This window comes from Eumetopias jubatus, unplaced genomic scaffold (genome assembly GCF_037043125.1).
Source record: "Eumetopias jubatus isolate StellerSeaLion01/CBP00866 unplaced genomic scaffold, mEumJub1_p1.0 scaffold_4, whole genome shotgun sequence".
Classification (NCBI taxonomy): Eukaryota; Metazoa; Chordata; class Mammalia; order Carnivora; family Otariidae; genus Eumetopias; species Eumetopias jubatus.
In genome coordinates this window covers 113,078,641-113,083,851 of record NW_028274810.1, presented here as the reverse complement: position 1 = coordinate 113,083,851, position 5,211 = coordinate 113,078,641, and positions in this window count along the sequence as shown.

The window sequence follows — 5,211 nt, the reverse complement described above, 5'->3', positions numbered from 1 at the left end:
GAGCTACTGACATTTGGAAGGCCCTGGTTAGGGTTCTGTGCAGAGACGACTCAGCACTTGGCATTTCCTGTGAATGTCCTGCTTCTGTTAAAGAGGCCCCTGATGGCCCTTTCTGGAAAACTTCCAGTCATGAGGATGGGAGCAGCTCTGACATAAAATGTTACTCTTCTTGTCGGTTGGGAGCAGGGGCATCATTTATCATACCTTAACTCCTAAGGGCATGCACTGGAAATGTGGAGCGGAATCTGCTCTGACTCACTCCACACTCTTGGTGACCCTGGTCTGGTCACTTGCCCTGTGGGTCACAGTTGCTCATATGCATAACAAAGAGGAGAGGATGAGGTGGATCACTGATATCTTTTCAGCACCAAAGTTCAGTATCCATGGAAACTTTTGTGTTGGAGGTTTGAGAACTTCCTAAAGTTACATCAAGGGTAATTACACACCCTCAAGCACCCTGAGTTTGTCTGCAACTTCTTGCCAGAGTAAACAGTGTTTCTCAAGAGTCAGGGCAATTGCTTTGTAAAACTAGCTAGGGTCCATGGACTGCATGGGGCTGGGGCCTCCAGAGGTTGGGTGGGGTGCCCAGAGGCACAGGATATTTAGCTGCAAGCTGGGTCTAGTCCTGTATTCCCACTATAGTTCACCTCACACCAAACCATGCAAATTCCATGAGTTCTCCTTCACTTATTTAAGCTAATCTGAATTATATGGCTCTGCCCTGGTACATTTAAACATAGAATGTGGCGACTGTTTTGCCCAGGGTTCTCCAGAGAAAAAGAGAGAGGTAGGGGAGGGGGACTGACAAAGATAACAAGGTGGGGGCTGACAAGTCTGAAATCTGGCAAGCTGGAGACCCAGGGAAAAGGGGACATTGTGATCTTGAGTCCAGATTTCACACGGCAGCAGGCTGGAAACTTAGGCAGGGTGTCTATGCTGTCTCTGTCTAGTCTTGAGAATTCCAGACTCCATTCCCTTTCAGGAAATTTGAGCCTCTTCTCTTGAGGCTGTCAAGGGTTTAAGTGAAGCCTACTCACGTTGTAGAGGGTAATCTGCTTTAGACGGTAGACTCAAAGTCTATTGATTTAAAGGTTAACCACACCTAAAAAATACCTTTACAGCAACATCCAGGCTTGTGTTTAACCACACAACTAGGCCCCACAGCCTAGCCACGCCAATCTGTAAACTATCACAGTGACTCTATTTAATTTCTCCAGAGTAATTACTGCGTGACAGGAGCTTTTGACTCTGACAAAGCTCTGTTGCAGGCTTGAATTCGCTACAGGCTGCATGACTTCAGACATTCGTATCTTCTCTGAACTTCAGGGTTCTTATTGGTCGGATGGGTTATTATGCAGATTCCTTGAGACAATGCTCATGGCTTCCTTAGCAGCGTGGGTACAGGGTTTGCAAGCCCCAACTATTGCCTCTTCTCTAAGAACCCTTTTCTCATCCTGTCCAAACAGACTCTATGTCTTGTTCCTCAGTAGAATGTAGTTTGAAATTTGGTTACATGATATCCAGAGGTTGTCTCAGGTAAGACTCCTTTTGCTTCTTTCTATATTCATTCATTCAACAGATACATTCTATCACATTAATGATGATGGCTACTGGCTATTTGTTATGGGCCTACTATTCTCAGTATGCAACACTCTTCATGCATTAGCTTACTTAAACTCAGCCACAACCTCAGGAAATAGACACTATTGTTATTACCCACACTGAACTAAGGAGGCACCTGAGGCCCAGAGAGATTAAGTCACTTACCCAAGGCCACCCTGAGAAATCGTGAACCAGGATTCAAACCCAGGATTCAAATCACAATTGAGTGCAAGCTTCTTAAAAATTGGAGCAGTTCTGCCTCTTGTTTATAAACTCTTGTATCCACCCCAGCTCAGCAACCCCTTGTTAGTGGGTAGAATAAGACCCTCTCTAAAGAAGTGCGTGTCCTCCTTCCCAGAACATGTGAATATGTTAGTTTACACAGCAAAGACTGCAGATCGGTTAAGGTCACCAATCAGCTGATTTTGAGATCATCTGGGTGGGCCACATGTAATCTCAAGTGTCCTTATAAAGGGAGAGGGAAGCAGACAATAGGGAACCAGAGAGATGGCAACGTGATAAGGATTGGCTTCAGGTTGTTGGTTTTGAAGACGGAAGAATGAGGCTAGAAGCCACGGGCGGCAGGTGGCCCCTAAATGCTGGCAGAGGTGAGAAAACAGATTATTCCTCAGCACCTCCAGAAAGGAATGCAAGTGATTATCACCCAATGCGACCTTGATTATAGACCGATTCGACCTTGACCAATCTTGGACTCCTAACCTCCAGACCTCTAAGATAATAAGCCACTAAGTTCCGACCATCCGTTACAACACCAATGGGACACTGATACTCTATTGATGCACGCCTCATATTTTAGAAGAGAAAAGAACACAGGCCTGCTTCCCAATTTGCAAAGTAGTTTAACATACGCTATGAAGTTGACCTTCACCTGCTCCAAGGTGAAGATTTACAACTGTCATGCCCATTTTATGGGACAGAATAGTGATATTCAGAGACCATGGCAACTGAAGCTGGTCTAGTGCAAATGCTGGAAGGGGGCCTGGGGAGCAGCTCATGCCTCCACAGAACTGCTGAGTCCCGGGCACCAAAAAAGGACATAATCCATGTTTGCTGAGAATGAAAAGTGAGACAAGGCATCTAACAGAGACCACCCTGGACGCTGCAGAGGAATTTCCCAGGCACACCTGCCTGCTGAGACACCTTACACAGAGACCCCCCTGCAGACTGCTGTGGCCCCGCACTGTCACCTTGGGTGGCTTCTGTCATTACTTGGTTTTCCAAAAGTTCATAATCAGGGCTGGTGCCTTGAAGGGGCTCAGGGCCTTGGAAATGAAGGCTGCAGGAGGGCACCCTATCTCCTCTCTGAAACGGCATCCTGTTATGTCCTCACATCAGGACACCCCAGGCCAGGAGGCCCATTCCCCTCCCTGCACCTCTCCTGCCTTTCTGTCCAAATCAGGCAAATGGCAGAGCCATGTGACTCTACTTCAGAGTCCACTTAACTTAATTGAACGGAATGTGATTTCCGTGAAGCACAGGTGGTGATGGAGACAGTGTTGTGCAGCTTATTATCTGATTTGATGTGGCAGCCTCCAAATGAGCTGCTGGCTGAGCACATTCTAATGGGCTGAAGCTGGGAAGAGGCACCCAGGCAGAGAGGCAGAGGGTGGGGGTGCTCTCAACTGCTGAGATTGGCTGCAGTGAGCTGAGCATTTGAAGCCAGCCACCCATTTAATGCTCCCAAGAGTCGGGGGGGAGGGAGGGATATCATCCTGAGCAAGGGATGAAGCATGGAAACTCAGAGAGCTTGTGTACATTTCCCAGGGTCACACAGCCAAGGCTAAGGGTCTTTGTCTGACTTCCCAGCCTAGCTGTCTGCCCTAGAGCATGCCACCTTTGTAAGCAACAGCTCAGGGACCGGGGGTGGGGAGTGGGGAGGAGTTAAGAGGTAAAGTCCAGCACTTGAGAGGCAGACTGTCCAGGAGGTGAGGTGCCCATGGCCTTCTCTGTGGCTCCAGGTGCATCCTGTGTACAAACTCCAACAAGTGACTAATCCTTCCTGAGCCTGTTTTCCCTATGCTGGAAATGCTAACAAACTCTTTATTATAAGCCTGTGGAAAGGATTAAATGAAATAATACATATAAAGTTGTGGCCAGTATGGAGCATACAGTAAGTGCTCAAACATCATTAGCACAGCTGGTTATGATCTATATTGCTGCTCTCTGTCCTTGTTAGAAAAGCAGTCATTGGGCTGGGAGGACTTCCAGGCAGTGACATCGACTCCTCTTGTTTTCAAGGAGCTGCACTCTCTTGTTGATAGAACTGACCCTAAAGTGAAGGTTTTATATTAGATTCCCAAGAGCTGTGGGATGCCCTGGAGTCCCTTCAGGGACCCTAGGGCAGAAGGAAGGAATTAAATGGTGGGGGCATGCAAGTATAGTTTGGGACCTCCACTGCTATTGTAAGCAGGACAGCTCTGCCTTTATTTTCTTAAAAATTGACATTTCCGGGGCTCCTGGGTGGCTCTTCAGTTAAGCATCTGTTTCTTGGTTTCAGCTCAGGTCATGATCTCAGGGTCCTGCGATTGAGCCCAGTGTTGGGTTCCATACTCAGCGGGGAGTGTGCTTCTTTCCCTCTCCTTCTGCCCCTCCCCCCACTGCTTGCACACTCACTCTCTCTATAAAATATATAAATAAATCTTTTTAAAAATTTGACATTTCCCTCAGAATGCATCTTAATACAAATGGAAGTGAGTTTACAAACACCCCTCCCAGAAGACTTCCTTGCCTTCCCTGATGCATTTCCTCTTCCTCTGCCTCCCTGTCCACATCACTGTGCCCACCAGCAAGTGTCACACAAGTTCCATTTTTTCCATTAAACCAAATCCTTGTTTTCCATTTCAAAGCACCAACCACTGTCATACACGTCTGTGAGGACAGAGACTATTCTCCATGCCTGGCCTTGTGCATCTCTTCCATCTGCCTGTTGCTCAATTATATCATTTTATAATAAATATCTAGTAAGTAAAATGCTTCTCTGTAAGCCACTCTAGCAAATTAATCAAACCCAAGAAAGGGTCGTTGGAATCCCTGATCTAAAGCTGGTTGATGAGAAGCACAGGTGATAACCCAGACTTTTGAGTGACATCTGAAGAGGGTGGAGCAGTCTTGCAGGACTGAGCCCTTAATCCTGAGATCCGATGCCTTCTTCACGGAAGACAGTGTCAGGATGGGGTTGAATCGTAGGAACCCCCCCTACCCCCCCCCAACAGGAATTGGGTCCAGAAACTTTAGCATCTTCCCCTCCCCACCCATCACTGCCCTGAACAAGAAAATTCAGCACTGTTTCTAAATGTCTACATTGTTATTTCTTATCTTAGGGACTAAGTCTAGAAGTTCTGTATTTTAAAATCTTTAAGGATTAAAATCGTGACTACCACATGTAGATTTCTTTAGACAGTTGCACAGAAAAAAAAAAAAAAATGCGCCCAAAGAAAGAGTTCCAAAAGCCCTGAGAGAGGAGAGAATAAGAGGTGTTAGAATATCAGCAGTCTTCTTTGGAAGCCTTCAGCATGGGTATTATGATATTAGTGTGTGATAGTTTAAACTGTAGAAGCTATTGCTTGTCTTAATTAGAAATACATAACT